At 46.6% G+C, this 7,204-nt stretch overlaps 1 non-coding gene across 1 annotated transcript; it reads left to right on the top strand.

Annotated features, from left to right (window-relative positions):
• The first annotated feature begins 5,886 nt into the window (after positions 1 to 5,886).
• TRNAG-GCC (transfer RNA glycine (anticodon GCC)) lies at positions 5,887 to 5,959 on the top strand. The gene has a single exon. It is a non-coding gene; the product is annotated as a tRNA-Gly (tRNA).
• The last annotated feature ends 1,245 nt before the right edge of the window (positions 5,960 to 7,204 follow it).

Raw genomic sequence — 7,204 nt, 5'->3', positions numbered from 1 at the left:
TGAGGGCAGGGGCCATGCCTGTCTGTTCAACACCGGGTCCCACAGTGTCTGGCTTGGAGTTAATGTTCAGTTCCTATTTGTGGAATGAATGAATGAAGTCACCTTCACCAGGATGGATAGTGCTACTTCTGTGAGGGGTTATTGGGCGTCCTGTACTGTTCTTGTTTTAATTCAGGTTTGGCATGTGCTTAGCTCTTGATACATGGCATAGGTCCACTGAGCCGATGAATGACTCTGAATTTGTATTATAAACTGAGGAGCAGAAAGAGAGAGAGGGCAGTTGGGAGAGAGAATCCCACCTTTGGATGGATACATGGGAACCTGGCTTCAGGGTCACGTCTGGAGCCAGGATGAGATGGTTCGATGCTGCTCAGTGCACAGATTGTCCTAGTGTGGGCTTGGAGGTGACTTCTGGTGTTTTCCAACAAGACAGAGTTTTTACCTTCTCTGGGTGTGGTTGAGTGGCCTAAAGGGGCTAGACCTGGAGTCACCCACCAAAGAACAGTCTCGATGTGTGCATTTATTGCAAGCATTGGCCCAAACCATCCACTTAACCTCTCCTTCACTTACTGATGATGTTCATTACAGAAAAAAGTGGGGAGATCAGATGAGGTATCTGAAAACAGAGAAATCCGTTATGGTTCTACCACTCAGTTTATTTTATTTTTAACTTTTAAAAAATTGAAGTATAGCTGATTTATAATGTTTCTAGTGTACAGCAAAGTAATTCAGTTATTCTTTTTCATATTCTTTTCTGTTACAGATTATTACAAGATATTGAACACATTTCTCTGAGCTATATAGTAGGATTTTGTTGTTTATCTATTTTACATACAATAGTGTGTATCTGTTAATCCCAAATTCCTAATTTATCCCTCTATTCCCCCCCCTTTGATACCCATAAGTTTGTTTTTTTGTGTCTGTGAATCTGTTTCTGTTTCATAAATAAAACAGAATCATTGTATCAATTTTTTGTATCATTTTTTTAAAGATTCCACATGTATGTGATATCATATTTGTCTTTGTCTGACTTACTTTGCTTCCTTTAATAGTCTCTAGGTCCATCCATGTTGCCCCAAATGGCATTATTTAATTCTTTTTAATGGCTGAGTAATATTCCATTATATATATTCATATATATAATGTCTTCTTTTATCTATTCATCTATTGATGAACATTTAGCTTGCTTCCATGTCTTGGTTGTTGTAAATAGTGCTGCTATGAACACTGGGGTGCGTACATCTTTTCTAACTAGAGTTTTCATTTTTTCCAGATATATGCCAGGAGTGGAATTGCAGGATCATACCATAGTTCTATTTTTAGTTTTTTAGGGACCCTTCATACTGTTCTCCAGAGTGGCTGCACCAATTTACATTCCTAACAACAGTGTACGAGGGTTCCCTTTTCTCTACCATTTAGTTTACATCAGCTAAATCTGCTAGTATTTCCATAAATGGTGTTATCAGGGCCATTAGGTTTTTAGAAAGAACATGGGAAAACAGAGCCATGTTATCACCAGACGGTGTTTGATGGAGCCATTAGCACACAACCGCGCAGGTAGGGACCCTCTGACCTTCATCTCCTGGCTGGCCAGAGGCACAATGTGGTCCAGGGATAAAAGCACCCTGTCAGCTCCCACTGCTCCAAGTCAGGAAGGTGGGTTGCTCTTGGGAAATTTGGGATGGGGACCAAGGGATGTCCCAGGAACAGTCCAGTGAGGAGGTGACTGTCAGCAGTGGGTGAGGGCCCTGCCCCTTCCTGCCTTGGCAATGAAGTCTGTGGGGGTGCCCTGCTGTCGCCTTCCTCATGTCTGTGAACACCAGCCACTGCAGCGGCATTCCTCTGCCCTAAGGCTTCCTGTGAAAACTGTATGAGCTTTGCCATTCCTGGGGCCGGCAGGAGTGATGGGAGCGGCTGCCCCTGGGAGTTGTCCTCAGCCAGTGACCCACCGCGGAGAAGGCAATGGCACCCTACTCCAGTACTCTTGCCTGGAAAATCCCATGGACGGAGGAGCCTGGTGGGCTGCAGTCCATGGGGTCGCTGAGGGTCAGACATGACTGAGCGACTTCACTTTCACTTTTCACTTTGATGCATTGGAGAAGGAAATGGCAACCCACTCCAGTGTTCTTGCCTGGAGAATCCCAGGGACGAGGTAGCCTGGTGGGCTGCCGTCTATGGGGTCGCACAGAGTCGGACATGACTGAAGTGACTTAGCAGTAACCCACTGGGTGGTACCTGAGTCCCTTCTGGTGGGATGACTTCCAAGCCCAACAGCAGCACTGAGCTCCGGTCGCTCAGACACTCGAGTGGCAGCTGGTGACACTTTCTGTGCTGCTTCTCTCACTTCCCATCCCCCCACTCCACCACCAGGTATCCTGTGGACTCACCTCCCTGTCAAATCCTTCGTATTCAAATCCTTGCCTCAAAGTCTTCTTCTAGAAGCCCACTGTCTGCCCGCATGACACGCAGGAAAGGAAGACAGACGGTAAAACCAGTACTGGTGATGACTGCTTTAAAGGGAAGCCCAAGAGTGACGGGGAAACTAAGGGGACTCAGCCTCGAAGGAAAAGGATACCTTTGCTTTGCTGTTGTTGTTCAGTTGATAAGTCGTGTCTAACTTTTTGCGACCCCATGGACTGCAACCGGCCAGGCTTGGCATTCTTGGCCTAGCTAGTTGCTTGGCATTCTCAAAGACAGATTGTCATAGGGACCTTTTCTAACATGCAGGAAACTCTTAGAGCAATTCAAGAACATTTATTGAGTGCTTCCTTTGTACCAGAGGTCTAGCCTCAATACCAAGGCCAAAAAACTGGATTTCTCTCAGGCAGTTCAGGATATAACCGGGGAGACACTCATCAGATGATCTAAGGAAGAAGTGCAGACACAGATGTGACGTGTGTGGCGAAGGGGAGGTGAGAGGTGTCCCAGCTCCTTTCACAGGAGGCTTTGACCTCGCCAGCTCCGTGGAGTGGAACTCCAAAGCACGGGGAAGCTTTCACCAGATGCAAAGGGAAGGACACGTGTTCCAGGCAGGGGGTCCAGCATGTGCAGAGGCACAGGGATGTTGGGGGATGTGGCTGTAGAAGCCATACAGGGCCAGTGAGATGCACTTGCAGGGGATGAGAATGGAAAATGCTGTCCCTGACCATTCAGTTTTACCTTGGGAGTCTCGGGGCTATAAAGCCAGTGACAGGCTTTAGCTGACATGATTTAGCTGAAAGAGATCACTCTGGTTGCTATATGATCCACTCAGAGTTTATCTAAAGATTCCTTCCTGTCCCCTCCCCAACTCTCTGGGCCATTATGACCCTCGAACAGGAACCCAGGAGCAGGAAGGCCGGGACTGGCCTCAACAGAAATGATGGTCGTCGCATGCACAGGGTTCCTCCTCTTGCCAATTGCCGTGCTGTTTCCGGAGGCATGTTCCCTCCGGAGGAGTAAATGGGGTTGTGCAGCCTTATATAACATTTGGACGTCCCTTGCGGCTGGAAAACAGGGCTCCTGTCAGGCGATCAGCCCCAAAGAGCACGCCTTGGATCTGATAAACAGACGTTGGCAAACAGGAGGTTTGAAGGTGGTGCCAAGCGCTGTGGTTTGGACTAGTCCTGCAAGGGGAACAATCGAAACAGCTAACCATGTGCAGGAAGGGAAGACATGGGGGAAACTCAGCTTGAGACAAAAGAAGCAGTGTGGGCTGCAGAGGACTGCTGGGCACGAGCGGGTGCAAGGGTCTGCACCTTATTGCAGCCTTGAAGGCGGCTCCCAGCCCACCCAGAGGAATGCCGTGCTTGCTGGTCATCGACCATCAATTTCATCCACTAATGTTCCTTCCGGCAGTGCCTCCTTTGAAAGTAAAGGGGTGAGGTGGGTTACCGGGCATGAGCAAAGGGTGTCAATAAGCAGTCCATTATTAGAAGTAGCGTTTCTGTGCTAGGTGTTGCATTTTCTCTATTTCATCTCATTTCATCATTTCATCCGCACAACCACTTTAATTCAGGAGCTGAGTGATGTCAAGTGGTTTATTTGTTTGTTTTTTAATTTTTAAATGTAAAAGCCTGGTGGTTGTTGGAACAGATTTTGGCCTGTATTTGGCCCTGCATTTTTTTTTTTTTTTAAATTTCACTTCCACTAGGGGCTTAAGTTGTTGGGTTTGGACAAGAACTAGGCAGGCAGCTGTGACTACTTGCCTGTCGGGGTTTAATCTTCTCTCATTTGTGTGGGATGGTGGCCCACAAGGCCCCGGTTCAGTGCCACCATTGCTTAAAACAGAGATCCTGTGTCAGGCATCCATGAGTCTTGTGGTCCTTACTGGATACTTAAGTGTGGTGGCACTTACTGGACAGGCCACCCCAGAAGGCACGGGACAGAAAACCATGAGTTCTTGAAGGCCTGCTTCTAGGCTTAGCAGATCAATGAAGCAATCTGACTGTTCTCTCACTCTCCCCCCGTGCCTGCCCCACTCCCAAAACCCCGCACCTCTCTGACCATTGACTTCTTACTTTAGTGACTTAACTTTTAAGGAGAGGTGAGTAAACTAACCCCTTTGAGAACAGATGTCAGGTTCTTATTCTATCATGTGTTTTTTTAGCCCAAACACCCACACTTGGTTAAAAAGAAAAATTCTAGGACAGGACTTTAAAATTCTAGAAGAGATTAAATTTCATCTCTGTTGCATTTGGTTTGCAAAATCCTGGGATACCCACTGTAACTGAAGTCCATTCTGGTTTACGATTTGGGAAAAGGCAGAGGTCTAAATTCAGATCTTCCATTCAACCATTTGTTCAACCAAGTTGCTAAGTACCTACTGTGTGCCCAGTACTCTTCCATGCTCTGGAATGCTGGTCCCTGCTCTGTGGAATCTCCACTCTTAGGGAAAAGACAGGCAGTAAATACAAGAATAAACAAGGCACTTCCAGACCCCAATCAGTGCCACAGGATGAAAACACGGACTATGTGCTAGGGAGAGAGGGAAAAAGTCTGATGGGCTGATGGGAAAGTCTTCCTGCTGATATCTATTTCCCATTTTCTACCCAATACATAGTCAAAGCTACGGTTTTTCCAATAGTCATGTACAGATGTGAGAGTTGGACCATAAAGAAGGCTGAGCACTGAAGAACGGATGCTTTCAGACTGTGGTATTGGAGAAGACTCTTGAGAATCCTTGGACTGCAAGGAGATCAAACCAGTCAATCCTAAAGGAAATCAACACTGAATATTCATTGGAAGGACGGGTGCTAAAGGTGAAGCTCCAATACTTTGGCCATGTGATGAGAAGAGCCGAGTCATTGGAAAAGACCCTGATGTTGGGTAAGACTGAAGGCAGGAGAAGCGGATGACAGAGGACAAGATAGTTGGATGGCATCATCGACTCAATGGACGTGAGTTTGAGCAAGCTATGGGAGATGGTGAAGGACAGGGAAGCCTGGTGTGCTGCAGTCCATGGGGTCGCAGAAGAGTCGGATATGACTGAGCAACTAAACAGTGACAACAACAATTGGAGACAGGTTTGAATGCAGTCTACAAAAGTTCTGAGGCTTACTCTCCTTTCACAACTGTTTCTTTACCAACGTCAGGATTGTCACGCCTAAATTCTTATTCACAGAAGGACACAGTCTCATGGAACTCTCTTGCAAAACAAAGAGTCTCATCAGAGGGCCTTGCCAGCTCCCCAGAAACACTTGGAGAATTCTGAATCCCCCTCACCTTGCTGGGACCTTGAGAAAGAATTTGGGTTGTTTTTTTGTTTGTTCTCATAGTTAGACTGAAATGGGGCCATCTCTTAGAGGTTGGGTGATACCTATAGACCTGGCCTCAAACTGGCTATAGAGAACAGGTTGGAAATTTTAGAAGTAAGTATATGTTTCTTTGTAAGAGTGCCATCGGACTTCCCTCATGGTCCAGTGGTTAAGACTCTGTGCTGCCAATGCAGGGGGCACAGGTTCAATCCCTGGTCAGGGAAGTTCCTCATGCTCTATTGGGTGGCAAAAAAAAAAAAAAAGAGAGATTATGATATGTATAAACACACACACACAAACATGTGCACACCTATTTATAGTTGTTATGGTGGTGTTGGTGATGGCATTTAATACCACATTTTCCATCTCACTTGACTTCTCACCTTGAAAATGACATAAGTAACTCCTTCCCTAAAGTATGCTTGTATCTACACGTCAAAATGTATGTTAAAAGGGACTTCCCTGGGTAGTCCAGTGGTTAAGAATCCACCTTGCAATGCAGGGGATGAGGGTTCAATACCTGGTTCAGTTCAGTTCAGTTAAGTCGCTCAGTCGTGTCTGACTCTTTGCGACCCCATGAATCGCAGCACGCCAGGACTCCCTGTTCATCACCATCTCCCGGAGTTCACTCAGACTCACGTCCATCGAGTCGGTGATGCCACCCAGCCATCTCATCCTCGGTCGTCCCCTTCTCCTCCTGCCCCCAATCCCTCCCAGCATCAGAGTCTTTTCCAATGAGTCAACTCTTCGCATGAGGTGGCCAAAGTACTGGAGTTTCAGCTTTAGCATCATTCCTTCCAAAGAAATCCCAGGGTTGATCTCTTTCAGAATGGACTGGTTGGATCTCCTTGCAGTCCAAGGGACTCTCGAGAGTCTTCTCCAACACCACAGTTCAAAAGCATCAATTCTTCGGCGCTCAGCCTTCTTCACAGTCCAACTCTCACATCCATACATGACCACAGGAAAAACCATAGCCTTGACTAGACGGACCTTAGTCGGCAAAGTAATGTCTCTGCTTTTGAATATGCTATCTAGGTTGGTCATAACTTTTCTTCCAAGGAGTAAGCGTCTTTTAATTAGGGGATCTAAAATCCCTTGGTGCCATGGAGCAACTAAGCCTGTGAGCCCCAACTACAGTCTATCCATGGCAACAATGGAGCCACATGAAGCAACAAAGATCCAGTATGCCACAACAGAGACCCAATGCAGCCAAATGAATAAATATTAATAAATATGTAAAAAAAAAAAAAAAAAAGACCATCAGTGGTGGCTTTGAGATGTTAGGTGGTGAAGACAGGAAGCCGAGCTTGTGGCTGACTGGCATTTCCAGCACCCACGTGGGCCTTGAGACTAGAGAGAGGAAATGTTTGCAAGACCTCCTTCCTGGCTGAGAGGTGGGGCCCACAGCCAGTCCAGCACCAGCCACGAGGGAAGCTGGGTGTGTTTGGGTTTCGTCTTAACATCTTGGA

The sequence above is a fragment of the Ovis canadensis genome, chromosome 13 (assembly GCF_042477335.2).
Source record: "Ovis canadensis isolate MfBH-ARS-UI-01 breed Bighorn chromosome 13, ARS-UI_OviCan_v2, whole genome shotgun sequence".
NCBI classification, from domain to species: domain Eukaryota; kingdom Metazoa; phylum Chordata; class Mammalia; order Artiodactyla; family Bovidae; genus Ovis; species Ovis canadensis.
The sequence above is the reverse complement of the archived record's forward strand: the minus strand, read 5'-3'. Positions and strand labels throughout refer to the sequence as shown.